The 23,919-nt window shown below is 37.5% G+C and overlaps 1 protein-coding gene across 1 annotated transcript in view; it reads left to right on the forward strand.

Moving 5' to 3' along the window:
• The window catches only part of GPC6 (glypican 6), a 1,026,790-nt gene that overhangs the window by 110,978 nt on the left and 891,893 nt on the right, over positions 1 to 23,919 (forward strand). The gene's annotated exons all lie outside the window — the stretch shown is intronic.

Raw genomic sequence — 23,919 nt, forward strand, 5'->3', positions numbered from 1 at the left:
TTATCAATTAGAAAAAATTAATGGAAACAGTTATATTCAACAAACTCAAGTAATTCTTGATGAGCTCTTTTGTTCACAAAGCTGTGATGCCAAAGGAGCTAGGAAGGGTTCATTCCTTACAACACCTTCAATTCCTTACAACATTCGCCTTGGGCTGGTTACAGGCAGGCGAGGCGATTGATCATCTTCAAAAATAAGCAGCCAGTATTCACATCTTGATAAATATTGTCATTTCCACCCATTTTTCTCCTTTTCCTTTCTCTTCTTCTTCCTAATTTGAGTTGACATAAGGAGATACTCTTCTCAAGATAAAAGTATTTTTAGCAGTTAAAAAGCCATTTTCCCCAGACACATGTTACTCTTGCTTGGGAGGGAAAGGTGTGTGAGACCACACTAAGGCAAAAGGGCAAGAACACAGATGACACAAGGCGAAATATGATGTGACATAAGCAAAGTGAGAGACTCAAAGGAGGATAGCCATATTAATTTGGGCAAATCTGGAAGGGATTTTCATGGAAGAGGCAGACCTTGGCTTGGACTTAAAGGTTAAGTAGGATTTTGGAGTTTAAGAAGAGAATAAGGAAAGATGAGCATTTAGGGGCCCGCATCAGATGAGCAAAAGAACTGACATTCAGACATCACTGATAGAAGAACTGTTTGGAATTTGGCTAGCCAGACAAGGATGTCACTGGAAGTCCCTCCTAGTGTAATGTTTCCCGAACTCCAGAGGCATTGGATTGTTTTGGAAGACATTGAGCACAGAAACAATGTAAGCAGAACTATGCTTTAAGAAGGTAAGTGGGCAGCAGTTTAGGGAATGGAGTCTGGTGTTGAGAATTGGGAGCAGGGACACCAGGATAGCAGTCCCGTCTGGAAGCAGTAAAGTCCCGAGGAAGGGTGGTCCTGGAGGGAAAAAAAAAAGGAACTGGGGGTGGATGTGAGAAATACTGGGGAGAGAAATGTTGGAGAGAAGTAGGACTGGGCAGCGGTTGGGTTAAGGGTCAGCCCAAGGGAAGGGTTAGGAGGCAGGGGGGACGCACACCAGGGACTGAGAGAATGGTGGCATCTAGAAGTAGAGATGCTGTGAGGAAGAATGGGTTTGATGGGGAAGAGAATGAGTTTACTGGTCAGTTTGTGCCTGACGCACCTGTAGGAGGACACATCCTATAACCAGTTGCAAATATAAGCCGGGCTTGGCAGAGAAAGAGGTGGTACAGAAAGAGATTTGGTCCTTATTTGTTGCAAGATGACAAGTGAAGCTGGATGTTATAACATCATCCTTTTAGGTGAATTCATACAATTAATCTTCTAGCTCATTAAAAGAAACCTCAGAATGGAACTAAACAATACACTGTAAAATACAACACACTTCTTTTGTCTCCAGTAGAGCAAGAGTTCAAGATAATTTCCATGAACAAGGTTTGTAGCAAGAACTCTGTTGAAAAGAGCTTCCGTGTTTGTGCGTATAATAGCCGATTCTTCCATAAATGTGAGCCATGATCCAGTGAAGAAGGCTTTTTCCTTTCAGGCATGACATGTGTTTGATTTCCAAGGGCAAGGTTTCTCATTTGATTGCCAACCGCCCTAATTAGGAGGCCTTGAAGATCATTGCCTCAAGGTTGTTCAAGCTGAGAAAGCATTCACAAGCACAAACATATTTTATGTCCAGTAAAAGTCGCTCGAGTTGACTGAATGCAGTTAGTTATCATAGAGACTTACCTGTTAGTTCCAGGCACATGCTGCCAGCAGCATCAGTATTCAAGACAAAAGACAGCCATCAGTGTAAATTCTTGTCTACTATGCAAGGTGTATCTTTTGATCTTTTCAGAAAGAACTGGAAAATTGGATGGTATTTGCAGGGGCCTTTCAGCTGAGAAATGTCAGTAATGTAATCGTGTTGAGACCAGTGCATGGAATTGACTTGTTGGGAGATGGATACAGATGCAAGGATGAAATGTGTATCTGATTATTATATAGAACTGAGTTTGTGCATGAGACCCAGGCTACGTCAGGAAAAAGCACTAGGAGAATTGGATGAGTCCTCTAGGTAAGATCTCTGAGTGGGGCGACCCCAAATCTGAGGTCTTTGGAAAACAGAAAGAAATGAGAAAGTCAGTTTCCTCAAGCTATTTGCATGTGCAGCGTCTCACCCAGCTTCCTCCACTGGGTGGATGTATCTGGTGGCTGTAAAACCAAGACTGGTCATTCCCTTTCCCTCAAACAGAGCAAGTCACCTTCATCACCTTCATCATGTGCAGAATTTCTGCAAACCAAGCTAGCAGGAGTTTTCAGTTGCTCTTGGGTGGTTTGATATGCTGTGAGTTGTGTCTGCCTAGTTTAAAAGCCAAATCCAAAATAAACAGCACTGGGAAATAAAATTGTTCAATTTTGTTATTGCTTCGATGTCCTCTTTGGCTTTCCCTTTTTTCTTTCCTATTTAATTATTTGGAACGATAATGAAGTTTGTCTCTCATTACCTGCTATTGAATTATCTATGAATAGAAAGGAGATGAAAAAAAATGGTTCATAGAATCCTAACAACATTAATTTGTTCAATGCTTGACTCTATCTCCATCGAGAGATAAAGTTTTTGGCACCACAATATTCTCTGGGCAAATGAATATTTTATCTTAAAAATGTAAGACATTCTATAATTGAATGCCACAATTCTTCGATTCACATGTGAATTTGAATTTACGTGTTGCTGTGATCTGAGAATCTATCAAGTCTTACTCATGTGTATCTTAGAAGAACCAGACAGTGGCTGGTTGGAAGTGACCTGCGAGTGGCTTCCTCATGGGATGCATGATGCCTGTAAAAGTTCTCATTTTCAGAAAGACATCCGCAATCCTCATGAAATAGTGAACATGTATGGAGCGATTACGGTGGGCCAGAGACTACTGTAAATGCTTCCTTGCATTCTCTCATTTAATCCTTACAATGCTATGAGGTAGTTGATATGATCAATGACTTTTTATGCACGAGGAAAGGGAGACAGAGGTGTTAAGAAGATCTCACAGTTTTTAATAGTGGCAGCTTGACTCCAAAGCCTGCCTGGAAGACTCCATTCTGAAGCAGTGGATAGAGACTTGAAACCAATTTTATCATGAAGGAAGATGCAGCATCATCCAACATACATTTCTTGAGGTCCTAATATTAATTGACCCGTTTTTACCTCAAAAGAGGCAACACTTTGGAAGATGGGTTTCTTCTGTTGTAGTTTCCATGTCACTTGGGAAAATGATTTTGCTATTTATTCATTTTATATCATGTAGCTCCAGCAAGTGTAAAAACTTCCTAAGAGTAGGGGTTTTGATTTTTGATCATATCTCCCCTCCCTCTAGTGTTCAGTGCATTACTACATAATGGGTACTATATCAGTCAGAATGTTTTAATTGTGAAAATGCAGTTTGTGGAATTGTGAGAATGTAGAAAAAATGAAGTTTTAGATACATACATACATACATACATGTATAATATATATACACATATATTTGTGTATATAATAAGGATGTCCAGGTATAATAAATATTCAATATAGAAAGTGTGCAAACTGCAATAGGGTTAAAAATATGTAAAAGGTATCACATTTATTCCAGACATAAATAGTACTAAATACATGCATTTTTATTTTATTTTATTTTTTAGAGAGGGGGAGAGAGAGAGGGGGAGAAAGAATCTTAAGCAGGCTCCACGCCCAGCATGGAGCCCGGTGCAGGGCTCGATCTCACAACTTGAGATCATGACCTGAGCCAAAATCAAAAGTCAGACACTTAACTGACTGAGCCACCCAGGCATCCCAATACTAAACACATTTTGAAGAGCTTTTGAAACATAGGAAGGATTTCCAAGGCAACGGAGGCATGAATTCAAAAGTTGACTGCTAATGCGAATAAACGTTTCAAGGTACATGATACGTCCGAGGGAGAGGTTATCCAGATAGTTATTTACCTGGAGGAAGGTAAGGTAAGTCTTGAGCATAGCAAACATAGAACATGTGGGTCTTTCCATAGCATGTCATTCTGATGCAGAGTAGATGCTGAACGTTTTGAACATTTGATTTCTTGATGTGTATGCTTTACTAGATTAGATACATGATAGGTAATTGGGCAAGAAAATACATATTTTTAAAACTTTAAACATGTTTTTGAAAAGAAACAGTCAAAATGCAAGCTGTTCTCCCCCCACCATTCCTATATTACACAGAATTTTTACTGCTTACTCCAAGTCATTGGGAAAAGAAAATTTTTCAGAGGAGAAATTTAGAAACACTATCGTACAGAAAATTTCTTGCTCCTAGAGAAGAGTCTGGAAAGGAGCGTCATTCCAGATGCTACTATCTTCAATTTAAAAACATCAGAGCAGGATAAAGAGTGTCTCCCACTGAGCAGAAGTAGAGCCCAGAAGGTTCATTGAAACCCCAGAGTGAAAACCACTTAGAGAATCAGCATAGTGACGCATAAGGTTGTGGGAGGGATTTGGAGACTGGACTGGAACGTGGATGTGCCAATCTGTGTGATTAAAGTGGAGGTCGAGGGGGACAGGAGCTGGGGGATGGTACTAAGGGTATTGACCCTCAGGACAGGTGTCCAGGGCCTGAGAGTGGGTTTATGACAAAAACATATCACACAAAAGCAGACACAAAGATTAACACAGAATGAGAGATCAGTTTAGACAACAGTCAGTACGTTTCAAGGACATGAGTACATATAAAATAATACAATGGATTTGTGAACTATGAGATTACTCTTGTGCAGGATATGTGTGTGTGTCTGAATAAAAAATTGAACACCTACATTTAGATATTCAGGAAAATAGAACCTTTTGAGTTTCCTGTAATTGGTATTCATCTCCTCTACAGTCCATTGCCTTGCTAGTACAGACTGTGGAAGTGGGACGGAGCTTGACTTCAGTAGGGGAATCAATGTTTTGTCATTGTCCTCCAAGGTAGCTTTTGATTTTGAAACACTCTGTATTGGGTATATATCTGGTAAATTCAAAGTTCAACACCCTGTCATACTTATTCCTCCCTTTCTTCCCTTCCCAAGACCTGTTGTATGGGGGAAGACTTAGGGGCCTCTCGGAAGGGATGTGGAGATCCTTTGATTATGTTGACCTCTCTGTAGGGCTGGTGTTCTGGTTCTGGGGTGTGTGTGCTGCATCCACTGTGGAATGTTTGGTCTGATTCTGTCCTCTGAAATCTTGCTTGCATTTTTTTTCTTGAAATCTGCAACTTGAGTCTGTCTCTCCCTTGCTGACCACCTCTGGCTTGGTTCTACAGATCCTGGCTGTGACGCATATCAGTTCATTGGCTCAGGTGGCCTTGAACTTAACCCTTGGTTGCAGTGCTCTTGGTTTCACCTGAGTTCAGACCTATGGAGACTCCTTTCTGCGTGCTTGACCTTCTGAAACTTTCCTGTCGTGCATGGACCAGAGGAGCAAAGAGTTTTCCTCGTAGTTTCAAACATGAGAAATGTTCAAAGGTAAATGGTTTCTGTCTGTTCCCACCCTATTTCCAAGACATTAGGCCAAAGTGAGGAAGATTCTGGCAGCCTGATTCTTCTGTTTATGTCTCTAATTCCTTCCCACAAACTCCTGAGACCAAAGAATTTCCTTTCCTAATGTATAGGACTTGGTCTGTGACATAAAAACTTTCTTAGGGAAATAAAAATCGTGCCATAGATAGTCATGAGATATAGACCAGATGTTGACAATCATTAATTGCCCTTGTTTTGTGGGATATAGGAGGTTAAATACAATCTTTTCTTCCCTTTACCTTTAAAATATTTCCCAAACCTTCTACAATGAACAAGTACTACGTATATTCAGAACATGCAAAACAATAGGATTTAAAAATTCCAAAAAAATATAACTAACAAGAATCTTGGTTTAGCTGCTCATGGAAGTGCCTCCTGTTCTACCCTGAGGTGTAAGATCGAGCAAATGCTAATAATGCTGGGATGGATGGAACATACGGGAACAGCAGTAGAGGTCAGGGCAGAAATCCCTGGGCATTAAAAGCCCAACTTAAAAGTAAGGGCAGGAGGAGTTTGCAAAGTCCCTGGGTGGGTGTTCTTTCAGGGACATTGCCAGTCAAAGCTGACAACTACAACTGGGAGAATTCCAAGAGAAGACAACCATTGTTCTGTTGTAGAATTGCGATGGAGTGTTTTATTTACTATCCATTGTTTATCTTCTACCTGTGGCTAGATGATTATACCAATTCTCAAGTCTCAATAAGTGGTGAATTAGTCATTAAAGGTGAGTCTTGTTTTCATTATAAATAACTTCCATAATCTCTGCTGTTGGGTTACTGTGGGGGGTGTTTAGGGGGATCATTAGCTGCATAATAACTCTGCCAGTTCCCTTTCCTAGGCCACTCCAAGTAAATAATCATTGGGAAACCCCTGTGCCTGTTGAGCAAGCTCATTTGATGCCCCCAGCTCCTCTATCAGATTACCTCTGCTGAGCTTTTCCAGAGAGAAATTATGCAGCTGCCACTGTTTACCTAGCATGTTTTGGTTCTTCCCAAATCGCTCCTTTGCTTTTAGGTTTCCAAGTGGTGGATCCATTTTTCTATATACTTATGGTGTTGTTGCCCAGAAAGACATTAGCTGTGATTGACTCTCTCTGATCATTAAGGGCTGTGAACCCAACCAAGGGGAGAGCAAAAGGTTAGAAGGAAGCATTTCCTGCTACATCAGAACCAAATAACCTCAAGGGGTGCCAAAATATATTAAATATTGTCTTAGTGACTTTTATTGAAAAAAAAAAAACAAGTACATGATGAAGTTCATCCTGGAATACTGTTAGGCATGTAATAAATCCCAAATAAATACAGGAGGAATTGTATTGATTGAACTGAGAGGTAACAGGAATTTGGAAGTAACTTTATCATTAAAGAGGGGTTTGCAGTCTTACATGGGAGAAAGGATTTTCTAATGTTCTGCCTTGCTTTACTAATCTTCAGGAAGCGACTGTGGTACATTTTGTCCTAAATAAATATTTCTCAAGGGAGTACTCAAGTGGCTATTAAAATTTTAAGCGCCCTGCATCTCTTTTAATAAATGTGTTACTTAGCAAGTACAAATGTGAGTTTCCAAGATTCCCTCGCCCCACTGACTTCTGCCTAATAGTGCATGTATTCATTTTTAGGTGAAAAGAGAGGTCAGGACAGTTAGAAATCAAAGTTATACTGATGAGTAGCTGTTTCCTAAACGGTTGCAAAATTTATTAGCATCTCTACGGAGACATTTCATAAGTACTAAATGAAGTCAGTGGGTTTTGTGCCTTAGTAAATATCACTAATAAAATTGCCAAATAGATAATTCTTGTTGAATGAAGAAAAAAAAAACCGATTTTTGGTTTAATCACTATGTGCAGGAATTAGAGCTGAAAAGTAAAGTTCATGGAGAATTTATGTCCTACAGCTAGAGCAGCTAATAAGAAAATCACCATGATGCATGGTAAGTTAATAATTTTCAAAACACTAAGACAATTTTAATGTTTCCACTTTTCATGAAGGCAATATATTAATAAAACTGCTGTTTAGGGTTAATTATTGGTTCTACACATTTGCAGTGGTATCACATTTAGTAGCATTTCTTTCCCTTCTTTATTCCATTAGCAAGTGATGGGATAGTAAACACTATGAATTAAGTGAATCTTGTTTGACATATATGAACTACCTCTGAAATGTAAAACAACTTCATATATCTCAGTCCTCCTTGTAGTGGGGTTAGGCACACAAGTGTGTGTGTATTATCCCTATCTATGTCTGTATATCAATACTGATGTTATCTCTACATGTGTGTGTGTCAGTACATAGAATACATAGAGATGACATATACATACACTGATGTATACATACGCTGTATAGAGACGTCAGTGACAAGCACCCTATGTTGAACTCAAGTTTCTGGCTTTTCTGTTCAGTGGTGAACCAGCATGTGTGACTTCCTGTAGCTCATCTTCATTAGGAACTCCTGTAATCACCTGCAAGTTCATGCCTCTGAGGGGGAACTTGTGATTTCTCTTCCACCCTCCCTGACACCCTTTCCTGCCACCTATCCTGAAATAAGTGCTGGGGATTTTGTAATCTCTGTTGCTGGCAACAGAATTCTCTTGGATCATTCTTTAATATGTCTGGTCATGTGTCTAGTTCTGTTGACCTGGTTTTGTAGATCCACCCTCTGATCCTCAGTCCCTCATTTCCAAACCTATTCTCACTGCTTCAATGCTGGTAGTCAAGTGTTTTGCCTGTAAAAACCAACAACGATAATACTTTATACACGTATGCTGATTCAGAGAAATGTCATATTTGTTAGTGTAAATGCTCTCATCATGTACATGTGTTTTAATGAAGCACAGACCCTGAATTTTATTTTATTATTCTATTATTTTTTAAAGTTTTATTTATTTGAGAGAGAGAGAGAGTACGAACAGTGGGGAGGGGCAGAGGGAAAGAGTCTCAAGGAGACTCTCCGCTGGGTGTGGAGCCCCACGCAGAGCTTGATCTCACTACCCTGAGATCATGACCTGAGCCGAAATTAAGAGTTGAACGCTTAATTGACTGAGCCATCCAGGTGCCCCGACCCTAAATTTTAGAGGAACTTTTAACCTAATTACCTTAAGAGAATAATTATTGTGCCTCTGAGTTAGCAGTGGGATAGTGATCTCTGTTAACGAACAGGTGACTATGAATGACAGTGCCTTCCACCTCTTCACTTAGCAGATTCCAACTAATATTTCTTTCTGGACAAAGCTGACACTAATCCGTGTGACATCATAGAGAACAAATGGCTCTTCCCCCGGCTCCTTCAGTTCTGGGGAAAAATGGAATTCCGTATATAATACTTACTATGTTGTGTAAAATATAGGTAGAAAAATATTGTTTATACTTTATTTTCCGTCTTCAAGATTTTAGTTTAATGACATTATTTTACAAGCGTTCTTTATCAGGGGACAAGGATAAAAACAAGCTAAGTGGTGGAATGAGAGATATGCTATATATCTCTGGTCCAACTGGAACCTGATTTGTCTGCAGCAGGACACTATCTGTGTGGCTGGGTGAATCCCTTTGTAATTGTGCTTCCTTTATATGCTTCACGTTCCCTTTGATTCATGATGTAGTGAGGGCATTGTATTTATAGAATTCTGTAAATTCTATCCTATGTGGAAACCCCCCAAAAAATTTTAAATAAATCAAGAAATGTTTGAAAGCAAGTAAGAAGGGCTAGAGAGCACCGTTGGATACATTGTAGTTTAGTGGTAACAAAACAAAAAACAATCAGCTATTCCTGATGGAGCAGCATGTCATCAACAATGACATTTCCAAACCTGATGTTACTGATAGGGGTTTTATTAGTTAATTAAATGTGTGCAAATTACATGCACTGTTGCGGATAATGTAGAAGAGGACAAGCATGCTTCATTGAAGCTCAATTTCCTTTTTAGAAATTATCACTGTATTAAATCACTTAACTTTCTAAAAAAAAAAAAAGCCATCTGCATTTATTTCTCCAGTCTTTTTATTCAATATTGCATTCCAGTTTTCACTAAGGTTAGTTTATTTACAGTTATTTTCAGTAATTTCTGTAATACTTTTTTGGGGGGAAATGTTAGGGGAAAGAGTTTCCTTAGAATAGAGCAGATTGCCAGTGACCTGTAATCTGTGTATTTGAGTGGGTTTGGAATACAGCAGGGACACTGACAAGTTTGAGCAAGAATTGGTCATATTTATTCTTAAGCCAAATTTCATCCCCAACTTTTCTGCCCTTCCAATGACTTTTGCTCTGATTTATGGATTTCTTTTTACTAAAATCAAGTAAATCAAACATTTATCTAAACTTCTCTGTTTTTAAATTTATACTGTTTGTACCTCTTCCAATTTTTAATTCCTTCAGTTATTCATTTAGCAAATATTGACTGTCTCTAAGATACAGTGGACACTATTCTTGATGCTGGGAATGTGCTGGTGATTACAAAAGAAACAATGTCCCAGCCCCCAGGGAGCTTATCCATTTTTTGCATTTTCAACCTTAAAATTTCATCATCACCAAAAAGCATTTCATTGCTTGGTTGAGGTTGCAGTAATGAAATCTAAGTAAAAAAGAACTGCACATTCAGAATTCCTCCTGTAGGAGCTTAAACTTTTAAAACTGCTATCAGAGGGGCTCCTGGGTGGCTCAGTCAGTGAAGCGTCTGCCTTCGGCTCAGGTCATGATCCTGGCATCCTGGGATGGAGCCCCACGTCGGGCTCCCTGCTCGGTGGGGAGCCTGCTTCTCCCTCACCTTCTACCTGCTGCTACCCCCTGCTTGTGCTTTCTCTCTGTCAAATAAATAAATAAATCTTAAAAAAAAAAACACCCCAAACTGCTATCAGAAAGAAATTCCGCTCTTCTTGAAGAATAGTATTAATTGTGCAACAATTTCCCTGGTACTAGGGATTAAATATCACAAAGAGAATCAAGTGATACCCATGTGACTATGCCCTGTTTCATTCCTGATATTGGTAATTTGTATCTTCTCTAACAAAATTTCTGCTAAAAAATTTTCCTTTGTTAATCTTGCTAAAGGTTTGTGCATTTTATTGGTCTTTCCAGAGATCCTGCTCAATCTCTCACTGATAGTTTCTATTTGTATTTCTGTTTTCTGTTTCATTGATTTCTGCTGTTATCTTTATTATTTCCTTTCTTCTGTTCACTTTGAGTTTATAGTGCCCTTATACCTATAAATTCTTGAGGTGGGAGTCTAGAGTATTGGTCTGAAGTTTCCCTTTTTTATAATATATCTTTGAATGCTATAAATTCTCCTCTCAGGACTGCTTTAGCTGTTTGTCACAAATTTTGGTATGTTCTGTTTTGATTTTTATTCAGATTAATGCATCCAAAAAAAGATTCCCTTGAAAGTTCTTCTTTGACTCAAGAATTGTATAGAGGTGTGTTGCTTAGTTTTCAAGCATTTAGAGACTTTTTCCTATTATCTTTCTATTATTGATATCTTCTGTCATCCCATTGCAGTTAGAGAATATATTCTGTACGTTTTTAATTCTTTCAATTTTTTTGAGGTTTGTTTTTTGTTTTCTGGTCCAGGATATGGGCTATATTGGTAAATGTTCTGTGGGCACTTGAAAAGAATATGCATTCCACTATTGTTGGTGAAGTGTTTCATTAATGTCAATTAATTCCCTTTGTTTAATAGTGTTTTGAGTTCTTCTGTGTCCTTGCTGAATTTCTGCCTAGTTGTTCTACTAACTGTCAAGAGACTGTTTTTGGCGTTTCCAACTGCAATTATCAATTTGTCTATTTTCCTTTTCTGTTCTGTTTTTGTTTCACATATTTTGCAGCTCTGTTGTTTGGTGTATACATATTTAAGATTGCTATATCTTGTTGATGAACTGACCCTTTCAAAATTATGTAATGTCTTTCTCTGTCTTTGGTAATTTTCTTTGCTCTAAACTCTACTTTATCTGACATTAAAATATATACTCCTGCTTTCTTTTGATTGGTGTTTGCTAGGGGTTCTGGGTCCCCATATGGCCTCCACTGGCACTGTGGAGGGAGGGGTTGCCTCCTTACTAGTGGGAAGTGGTGAAGTGCTTACTCTTTACCAGCCTTCTCTGATGCCAGCCCAGGGAGAAGGGGAGAAGCATATCGTTACTAGTGGGTAAGGGTAGAAGTACAGGTTCCTCATGTGTTCTCCGCTGATACTACAGATTAAGCCTTGATAGATCCATAATTACATTAAATGTAAATGGTGCAAATATACTGATTAAAAGACAGAGATTGTTAGAATTAATTTCAAAACATAATCCAACTTGATGCTGTCTACAAGAAACTCACTAAAATGAGTTGGAAAAAGATATATCATGTAAACATGAATCCAAATTAAACAAGAGTATCTATAGTATGAAATAAGTCCACCAAGAATATATAGCAATACTAAATGTACATGCATCAAAAAATGAATATTTTTACGTTGTGGTTTAAATTCTGTTTTCTTTTTCTTTTTTTTTTTTAAGATTTTATTTATTTATTTGACAGAGAGATAGGGAGAGAGGGAACACAAGCAGGGGGAGTGGAAGAGGGAGAAGCAGGCCTCCCGCAGAGCAGGGAGCCCGATGCGGGACTCAATCCCAGGATCCTGGGATCATGACCTGAGCCGAAGGCAGACGCTTAACGACTGAGCCACCCAGGCACCCCGAATTCTGTTTTATTTTTCAAAAGTAGGAATAAAAATGGCATTTCGCCATTGTAGTCTCTCATTTTTATTGCAATAGCATTGATAGCTCCAGCATGTAAGTCATTAATATATAAAATACTAGTTGGTGATAATCATGTTTGGATATTCTAGTTTAAGCAGAATTAGAAACCTAAAAGTATGCTCATTGTTCACATTTGCTATTATTTTAATGACATTTGAGGCAACTATTTAAACGCTTTTGCCACTTGAGAAAAAACTGTCAGTACTATACAAGAAGGAATGAAAATACCAGAACTATAAAAAGAAACATTCAAAAGCTTCAGTCAACCTTTTTGTTAATATTCTTGGCTTTAAAATTATCATCATTAAATCCGTATCTACCAAGACAGTGTATTTCAAACAATCAGTTTTCTTCATGGCCTGCTATACCCAAGCTAACTGACAAGTGATTATGCAGATTGTGTCATTATTGTATTATTACTTTTTTTGAAATGCCAGTAGACATTCCCTCTAAAGCAACAAGGATCTACTTTTCAAATTCACTTAAATGACACACATTAACCTATCTTTCTCTGTCAGCCTTTCAGTCGTGCCCAGAGCTTTATGGATAGATGTCTTTAAATTCTAGAGGAGACAAGGTACAATGTTGCATTCATTATTCTAGACAGTTGTCATCATACTGCAATGAAAACTCTTTTTAAAATTTTAATTGAAGTCCCAGAATTGGCATGTCCTTTGGGTCTCTGGATAACATAAAAATTTTGGTCTATCTGGAAATGTTAAGAATTTGTGCAAACACAGAAGACCTCCAATATAGAAGTAAGTTTAAAGCAGAATGTTCTGCCACTATTTATTCATTGTATATGTCAAACATAAAACAAACACTTTCAACTCAACATTTCCCTTTTATTCCTTCAATAGGGCAGACTTATAAAATAATCTTATAATTTGAACTCATATTAGCTCATTAGAAACACTGATTAAGAATAGTTGTATTTCAGCAAGGGAAAATAATGACAGATTTTTCAGTTAAAAGCATAGAAGATCAAACATACTAAGGGGATTGATTGTTCAATCATTAGAAATCTAGATGTATTAGAGTTCTAGGGTCAGTTAAATCATGTATGGCTTCTTTAAAAAGCTAGGGCTTCTGCTATTGAGCATGAGGCTTGTGGATGACTGGAATAAACTTTCGATGGGTGTCCACAAAGCCTGTCACATGCACCAGGCAAATTACCAACGATTATGTTAAGTGGATTTAAACAGCCAAATCTGGTTCACATAGATTATGGACAGATCTTTAATGTAATAATGAAGGATAATCTTGGTTATTGTTTAACAAAGTAATTCACGTGCTGGTATTAAGTTGTAATTCCTCCTTTAGGAAAAAAAAATTCAGGATGGGTCACTATCTTGCACTCCCATGGTCATTTACAGAGACAGCACTTATTCCCACTGTACTGACTTGTTTAGGTTGCCAATCAAAATGATCCTCCCTTTGATAAATTGAAAAGAGGGTTTGTGAAAATAAGTAATTTAGCTGAACACTAACAGATAATCGATAATTTCTTACTTTTGTAATGTTGATAAAGCAGAGTCTGCAGCTATATGGATGGTAATTACTGATGTTTTATTCTGTTTTTCAAATCTAGGTTGAAATTTAAAATAATTCTTGGCATTTTTATTACCTATTCCAAAGATAACATGGATCTGACTGTGTTGGTAGGGAGTGTAATGACTAAGAATAAATTTGGTTGAGAAAGAAGCTTGGTGTAATAGCCTTCGGTTGGACGTCATAGAGCCTGCTGTTGATAGCAGGGAGATTATGAAGGATTATATTAATGGATTTTATCATCCAAATCTAGTTAACTTCGATTTGGGGTAAACTATTTGTGCAATAATAAGAGATAATATTGGTTCTTATTATCAAACAATATAATTTAGATTATATAGAAACCAGTTATTCCACAGAGTCTTATCAGTATAATAAGCATAATAAGTAGTTTGTTGGGAAAATAACACTTGAAATTAGAGGATTTCTTATAATTCAACCTCTCAGTGAACCATTTCAGTCTGATTTATTCATTCAACTCATGTGTAAGGTATTAGGAACTGAGTACACAAGATGAACAAGATAACTCTTTGCTTTCACAGAGTTTATATTTTATACAATGAGCAAATAAACACGTAACAGTATAATTGAATATCTGGTAGCAATAAGTCTATGAGGGAAACTGGGACGCTAATGTGTATAGACAGAGCAAAATGGAAGGCAATGTTATCACTTAGTAATAAGTCCATAAGGGAAACCAAGAGCTGGTGGAGTACTTCTGTCCATAGGCAAAAAGACCCTCAAGAACAGAGATGTGGATAAATCTAATGTCATTAAGAATTCATATTTATTCTTATCTCTATTAGACCAGAGCCTGTAATGAAATATCCCTATTCCCCCTACTATATTCTCCAAGTAGCCAAGTTTAACTGTGGGACTTTGGGCTACTTCAGTTTCACATTAGTAAAATATTCATTGGGTTATTTGTTAGCCTATTTCTGGCTTGATGGAAATAGAGATTTACTTTGATACTAGCTTAAATCTGATGGATTTTACTTTCATTAATTCATTGGTTCTTTCATCCTTTCAATTTATATGTATAACAAATGCCTACTAAACACAGGAGACTTCATAGTAGACAAGTGATGATTTGGATATAGGCACTGGTGTTGAATAGGTGTTGAATAGATACAATTTGTAAAGAAAGATTTATAGTAACAAGGTAGAGAGTTTCAGATACCTTAAGAGAGGTAGAGATTCTGTTACTTTGTAGGAGATGGCTTATCTACCATTTGTTTACTTGCTTTTGCTTTTATGTCATTCTCTCTGGGTCTCTGAGGCTCTATTAATATTTCAGTAGTGTCAGTGAGAAGAAATGCATTGAACAGTTTTTCAACTGAATCTGCTTGCTTATTGATACCTAGACCCTGGGTTTCAGGAGACCTAGGTTCTGTCATTCACTCTTTGAACTTTAGGCAAGCCATTTAACCTCTGAACCTCACTTACTCAGCTACAAAGTGAGCATTATGGGGTAGATACTGTCTTAGACCCTTTCCAATGCAGGTTAGTGTGCATTCTGTTATTTTAGCCATAGAACAAAACAGGCACAGAAGAATTTAAATGTAGACATTTGATTTTTTATTTTGCTTTCCTGCAGCCTTTTTTTTTTTTTAATTTGAATTTAACCTTTATCCTACAAAGCAATATTTTCTGTATGATTATGGAGTCTATTAGAAAGACTTCATTTTGATTGAAGCCTTAGAATAACAGATGTATTATTCGTGAAGAAGATAGAAACGGTGTCCAGTCGCCTGTACAGAGAGGTAGCCGATAGACTGCTTATAATGAGAAAATCATTCTTGAAGGACACACTGAACAGTGGCTTGTATTCATATGTAATTCTATTGTGACCAGACAGATGGGTGACTATAAACAAAATATCTTTCTATTCCCTTCTGAGACATATACAGGGTCGTCCTTCCTTCAGTAGTGTCATGGAGCTATACGCAATTAGCTACAGAATGTTACCCACCCTGCTGGATGCAACTCAGCATCTCTCTCCATGGTATATAATAGTACAGAAGTGACATTAAACCTATCAAACAATGGTATTCAGGCAGCATGGCGTCACTCATACCCAGCTGTTTGTGTTAGTGATTTTGTTTTTCACCAGAGGAGATTTTGGGGGGAATGTAATGAATGGACAGGCTCATGCTTACTTTTAATGAACCCCGAGTTAATGCTTTGGTCTTTTCTGTCCATTTAAATGCAAAGGAGCACATTTCACATCATAATGAAATAAACACTAATACACAACCTCCTTTCTTCATTCTGAGCCTCTGCTTCCAGAATTAATAGCTTCCTAGTAGGGAATGTTTGACATTGTTGCTAGACTCTAAACAGGGACCTAATTCAGAGACAGATTTACATCAGCTTGTATTTTGACTTTTAATTCCTCTGGCAACTGAAAAGCAAACAAATCAAGAAAAAATAACTAATGACTTAATGAAAATAAATCAGAATGACCTGTGTGTTTAATCCACGAGAGCATCTCTCTTCAAAACTCCATTTTGCTTTGATTAATATGTCCTCCATCACAGTGAACTCTAAAGCTAATAATGTAGGTCAGATTAATAAAGTAAATGCTAAAACCAATGTCTATAAGAATGAGCCATTCAAAAAATATGATGAACTAAAAAAGTTTATGTGAATCCATAGTTAATTCATGATTTATGATTTACATCTCTGTTTAGTTACAGCGGAGGCCAGTTTTGTGTATTTATAAATATGTGACATTAAATAAACATACTTTTTTGCCTTTATTATATATCTTCTTTCTCTTTCTACTGAGTTCAGTAACAACCAAAAACTGCAAGTTCTGTTTAGCAGATGGGTAACCATCAAGCAGTTAAGTTACCGAGTGCCTCCAATATTCTAGGGCCCTCTGTACAGAGATTTCAGGTTGCACAGGGTACACTTGCTGCCCTCAAGGATTTTATAATCTAGGGATCCAGTGCAGTAACTGACATCATCAGAATCACCTGGGGATCTTTTAGATCATTTGGGGCAGTCATACCAGGAGGTTCTGATTCAGTGAGTCCACATTAGAATTCTGAAATCAATCTTTTTAAGAGTTTCCATCCTGATTTCAATAAACACTCAGGGCGCCTGGGTGGCTCAGACGGTTAAGCGTCTGCCTTCGACTCAGGTCATGATCCCAGGGTCCTGGGATCGAGTCCCGCATCGGGCTCCTTGCTCCTTGGGAGCCTGCTTCTCCCTCTGCTTCTCTCTCTCTCTCTCTCTGTCTCTCATGAATAAATAAATAAAATCTTTAAAAAAACCCAAAAAAACAAAAAAACCAAAACACTCAGGATTTGGAGCTTTTTTAAAAAAATGTAAATATATTTGACGTACAGCATTGTGTGAATTTAAGGTGTATGTGTTAATTTTGTCCATTTAAATATTTTAATATGATGCCATTGTAGCAATAATCAGCACCTCTCTCACATTTTATAATTATCATTTTTCTGGTGGTTGGAGCAAACATCGGGAACTTCTGAAATAAATAAAATACTTTAGTCTGGCAAAGACTTTAGAAAACATCTATCTATTCCAACAGCTTTGTTAACAATGGAAAGCCTAAGAATCACAGAGCTGGTGGAAGAACCCAAACTAGAATTAGGAGCCCTGATTAAGAATGTTCCCCATGTTCAAACACAATTCCCATGGGAAGTCGATGAGTAATAAGATCATTCATGATTCGACCTCTCTCAGTGTCTGACCAGGGTGTTGTCTTTTGCAACAGAGTTTTGTCTTTGCCTTGGGGGTGGGAGTGACCCCAGGGATCAGGTCTTAAGTCATGGAAGAGGGGGGAGGAGGGGCTAGAGGGAGCTCAGATGTGGCTTAGCTTAAAGGTATTTTTTAAGGTATTTTAAACATTATTAATGTGGCCTTTGCTGTTATTTGGAAATTTGGAGTTAGTGTCACTGTCCCTCAATTATTCTATGTCTTCTAGTCTCGTCCTCCTTTATTTTAGAGGTAGGTTGAATAGAACTAAGAAAAAAAAGATCATGAAACTAAAATATTAAACAATTACTATCATAGTTTTCCTACCTGTCTCCTTCATCAGTTTAGTGTACCTATGGTGATCACATTTTTCATAGTATTGTTGGTGTGTTAAGCTTAAAATGAAGGTAAGTTTAGGGATAATTGCCATCTTCCCGTGAATTCACAATTAGCCTTATGTCCTGAGATATGTGTCATGTTCTGATGCCTTTGGTTTGTGATTTCATCTCTAATTGTTCTGTCTTTGAGGAATATAGTGGAGTCCAGTCAGTGATGGTATAGTCATTGACAAGCAGTCTGTCCGTCTGTCAGTCAGCCCCTTTAAATGCTGCATGCTCGTCACTGTGAAATACCCATGGTGGTATCCTGGCCTTTGTAAATTAAAAACAGCTCCTCTCTAATATGGTATCAGGCCTAATTGATTATTCATAAATTATTATTTTCTTGATTATTCTTCTTACGCGGCTGTAAGTGACACTAAAAGTCTAGACTCTATTTTTGGAATGCATAAGAGCAAACAAAACAATGGCTTTAAGGGAGGTGAACCAGATACTCTCTTTGTGTGCAGAAATGTAATGACAAAGCAAAGCCAAGAGTGGGAGAGATTATTCCATTCACATTGAGCACTGCTTAAAGAACATATGTTTTCCAAAATGCAGAAGGAGAACTCCTTTTTATCTCAGCTGTGCTTAAATATTAGATGGTGTATATGGTTCAACACTGGTATGGGGCTGTCCGAGTGTATCTGGGTCTTCCTGTGCACTGTCCCCCACCCCCACGAACGTATGCAAGGAAGAGGGGAATGTGGGTCGTCATAAATCCTCTAGTGTACTCCTGCCACTGTCTTAAAATTGCAAGGAAGAATGACTCCTTCTCATCCCCTGCCTTTCCCCACGGCAGCTTTAGACCCGATGGCCAGCCTCGCTGTACAGCCTGTATAACATGCAAGGGGGCCGATAGTGAGCAGGGGCTCCGGGCAGCTCTGCCTGCTTCTCGCGGCTCCTCCTTTATAACAGCTTCCTGGGCCTGGCCAATGGATTTTACAACTTTCCCACAACTGACAGCAGAAGCTGGATAAAATGGGAAGCAGGGCAGACCTAGGGCATTCCCTACTTGCAAACTCCCTAAAGCAAAATATAATGGATGAATCCAGGGATCTTCCTTATTCATTCCTGAGAGTGAAATGAGAACAGTAAAAATAATAAGCGCCAACACTGGTTTGTCCATTATGGATACGTAGTAGGCAGTAGGCTACCTCATAGTACAGTGGACTCCAGCCCTGGTTATTTAAGGAGTAGATGATGCATTTGGCATTTTTTTGGTGAGGACAAGACGGTGCTTTCCTGGGCCTGTCTGCAGATACTGTCTATGCATGTGGAGAAGGGGCGAGAACAGAGGCCCTCCATGGAACATTAGTCTCTGCCTTGGTTGTTGTTATTGTGAGCCCTAGAGCTATGGAAGTCATGGTGTCAAGATATTTTGAGCTGCTTTCACTGGACTCATGTAACCCAACAATCTTTTAAATTTGTAATAGTCACAGTATAAAGCATGCAATCAAAAAAAGTGAGTGAGTACAGTAATAGACATAGGAAATTAATTTTAAAAACACATTCAGGATTGGGTTTTTCCAACTTCCTGGTGGAAGTTAAAATTCACATAATGAAATCAAATAGGTTAATTCTGCTCAAATACTGCCTTGGTCTGTAAGGACAAATATCACTGTTATTGAGCTCTTGTCAGGCCCTTTGTTTTGCTTTGTTTGTGCTTCATATGGTCATCTTCTGGGCCATTAGGGTGTAGCAATATAGACAAGCTTTGGCAAAACAGGAGAACATTTGAGAACTTTATAAATGTTGGTTAAACATCTTCACTTGCAGATCTAGCTGCTATGTAATTTCGGTTTGTATTTTATGGCCAGCAACTCTCCATATGAAAACTTACTTCTATATCAGTTTTCGTTTTCTGTTTGAACTACCTTTTTATTTCTCTCCTGCATTTACTTCTTTTTTTTCCTCTGCCCATCTTTCCATGGGAACACACTCAATAGAATGGAGGGTATGTATTTGTATAGGTAAAATACTGTTCAAGCTGTGCTTACGTTAGGCATTTCCAGACATTCCCATGTGCACAGCAGCTATTTCAGCTTCGTTTTATAAATACATAGAAAATGAATAGCTGAATGTGTGAACAATCATTAAGAATATGAATAATTTTAATTTAACATTTTCAGAAGGCTGTCTTTTATTAATTTCTTTGCCTTGCTCTTTCCTACCTAAATAATTTCTGTTTTAAAATGTAGCCTTCAAATAAGCTTAATCCTTTTTACTAGCCTAGAGAGTTGTACAGATATATATTTACAGAGACACACACACACACACACACACATACACACAGACCTTAGAACAGGCTACGAGTGCAGGAAAGACCACTGAGTGTTTCCCAGTAGCTCTGCAGTGCGGAAAGACACTCTCTGTTTAGGGTTGGGATGGGCTGTAGATACATCGAAGCTCTAAAACTAATCTCCCATGACTTCCTTAGCCAAAATCTATATGAAAAGTTCAAGAAGTCAGGCAGAAACTTGTGATGACCCACATCACAGAGGGTGTGAAGCTCTGTGTCCTGGTCAAGGTGGATGAGAAAAGAATGTGGATGTGTTTAGTGTCAGGAAAGGGGCACGAAAGTAGGGAGGGTCCTGAGCTATACCCTAGACTGTACAACCGTTGGAGTTTACAGCTCGCTTTTATGAGCCCTACAGAGATTAGTTTGTGGGAGGGTCAGCCTGGTGTAAAGGGTCAGGGGTGGAGAGTTCATTGGTCTGGTTTGAGAAAACAGTGATAAAACAAAAAGGAATCCATCTGCCTCAGAGCTCCCTTTGTGAGCAGCAGTGTTCTAGTAGCAGCTCTAGGATAAAATGCTGTGAAGCAAAAAGAGGTTCTTTTGTTATTACTGCAGCTCCTTGGCTTCAGTTTGGTTTGATGTAAATCAATTTCCACATGTGTATCTCCTTGTTAAGAAACTGATTTTAAATCCTCTGTTGGGTCCTCACCCCATACTCTTATCCAAAATAGGAGATAAATAAAACATCTATGCTATCTAAAATAGAATTTTTAATAAACCATTTCCGCTGGAAACTTCCAGAATGAAGTCTGTATTTCAAAAGGAGCACGTTTTGCTATAAAGGAAGCAACAAGGTAAAACTGAAAAGTTAATCAAACAAATGTGTATTTTAATTCAAGTCAATTGGTTGCATTTTCATGTGGAGTAACATTTTCAAAGGTACATTTTTGAAATAACCTTGTAAATTTAAACTCAACATTCCTTGTCTGATTTCCTTTTTATTTGCATTAAAAAATCATGGTCTTGCTTTGAACATTTTAAGGTATTTTAAAAGCCTGTAGCAGAATAACTAAGCCTTTGAAATAATATAGTAAGCAAAATATAAATACCACGACTCTTATAATTATTTCTCTAGGCAAAGGATTGAACGTAATTGTATATTTTTGAAATCAGAAATGGCCAGAGAAATTTTTCTGCAATTTGATGACTTCCTACTGCCTACTTGATAAGCATGGCACTCCTTAGTATGAAATACAGGCACCAGCTCCAGGCTAACATATTAACTTCATCCTCTGGCTCAGTTGTTTGCTCTTCTGTTTTTCCTTTTACAACGTGGTACCTTTGTTGTTCTTCCCTCACCTGAGGCTGGTTTTTGTACTCCTCTAGCCGGAAACCCCCATTTGCCTTTTGAAGCCCAGTTTCAGTGTGTCTTCCTTACAGTGCATTTCTTAATTCCTCAGGTAGTTACTCTGTATTTTGTGTCCTTTCGGCACTTTGTATATAATGATGTTTTAGCACTGAGTATGTTTCCTCCTGTATTTTTATATGTTCACATGTCTATCTCTCTAGATTTGTGCTTCTCACTCCTAGACCATATGTCCGCCTCTTATAATAAACATTTTGTAATGCCCTGTTATTATCTTAACATGGAATCCTTAGTTATGTGACCTACCTATCTTATTTTTAAATATCAATGTTTCTCCCCATCTGTAATATACAGGGAAATAAAATAAAACTATTTTACATTTTACTTATAAACTAAGATTTTCAATATTAAATGCTTAAGAGTACTTTGACTACAAGGTAGAAATGGCCCCTGCAAATTTCCAAAATGCACCCTAGGGTATGGTATCTTCTCCACTGAGAAGCATTGAGATAGACAGTGAGCTTCATTATAGCCCAGACTACCTCCATGTAATTTACCATTTACCCCACTACTTATACAGTAAGTAAATGTGTCTGTAACACTAGGCTGAGAATTACCTGAGAATGAGTAATTAATACATCATCTTACTGTTGTATCTCTAATGTATAGTATTTTCCACTGAGTGTGTCTTAAAATGTTTTATTGGTCTATATCAGAAATCTATTAAGAACTTAAAATAACTGGATGGACAAAAATGAGTGACTGGTTTCTATATCAATAGGTACATTTTGATTTCTTACATATGTACTAATAACTTTTTCAAAGGAAACAGGAGTAAATGAAAAAGTCAAAATATACATGTTGAATTGTCATTATTGATAATCTTATATACCCCTGGAGTTTACAGAACCTAAGTTCTAATTTTTCTGAGCCAGTTTCCTTAGTTCTCTAAAATATGGGATAGGATACCCTCATAATGCTATTGAATATTACATAAAACTGAAGAATATTCAAATGGATTGTCTTTTTAGTTCAGTTGCTTTTTTTATACCTCCAATTTTTGAGCAGTGGAAAAATAAATGCATGTAGCTTTTATTAATCTCATACATTGCCCATGGACCATGACAATTTGGTGTAGGGTCTAACTAATGAAATAAAATGCTGCCAATAGTTCCTAAAATAATGAGATTAAGTAATTAGAGAAACAACCAAGAATTTTGCTTTCAGTTATAGAATAGTTGAACAGCTTAAATCCTTCCTCAAAAAAAAAGAATTTTCTAAATATCCCTTTGCTCATCTCCTAGCAAGGGTAAGGTAATGTTGGATGATACCTTTAAGTGGGAAATGTTGGCAAGGAATATTTACATGTTCTTTATGTTCTTGATATTCAAGAGAAAGATTCCTTTTCATTCCCTATGTTTATTAACTTAAGCTTAAAATTTGCTGATGAGAAAAATGGAAAGAAATTCTAGGTAAGTTTTAAATCACAGAAATGATTTCAGCTAATTAAATTACCAGCATAAAAAATTGTGAGGAAAATCCATTGCAGGAGAGTTATAAAGATTGGTTTCATTAAATACCTACACATAAATTTTGCAGCTAAGCACTGAAGTGCATTGAAGAGCAGGGAATATTGGGGAAGTGCAGCTAGGATAAATTCTGAATAAGCTGATGTTTTTTGGACATTTAGAAATAAAGATTCCAATAGAAGAATGTGTAGGGTCATACAAATGTTCTAGAATACATCCTGGGTAGATACGTAAAGAGAAGCTTCCTCACTAAATTATTCTTCGTGTTCTCAAAGATCTAGAGAATAAGAAGTCAAATTCCTTTTGACTTCTAGGATAATCTTCTTGAGCACTTAAAAGGAACATTGTGATTTGCCTCAGATGTAGCTACCCTTAAGGAGCATCAATACCCAGAGATGTTTTTAAAGAAAATAGCCAGTTATTGTCTGTAGTTGAAAATAGGGGAGTTACTGTCATGGAATGGCAGTCAGGGAAATTGTTGGTAACATTAGTGGTCTGTACTCCATGCCTCTAATTTTCTTCTTTTTGTCCTTGGCTTTTCTCCTCTTTCTTTTTCTCCTTTCTTACTCATTGTGAGGTGAGGTAATTGTGTTACACTGACTCTGTTAAATGTGCTTCATGCAATATTGGCTCATGTATTCATTCATTCAACAGATACTTTTTTTTTTTTAACTTATATAAATTTTATTATTTTTAAAGTAACCATAAATCTGTTGAACATGGATAAACTGTTGGATTCTGAATTTTTGGTAAAATGTTGTACCATTCAGATTAGATAAGCGACCTATATTATACATGTAAAGTGTAATATATATTTTAGATGAAATAAGACATTATTTTAAAGTATATTTAGGATTATTTTCAAT

Source organism: Leptonychotes weddellii, chromosome 3 (genome assembly GCF_054177405.1).
Source record: "Leptonychotes weddellii isolate Sample4059 chromosome 3, ASM5417740v2, whole genome shotgun sequence".
Taxonomy (NCBI): Eukaryota; Metazoa; Chordata; class Mammalia; order Carnivora; family Phocidae; genus Leptonychotes; species Leptonychotes weddellii.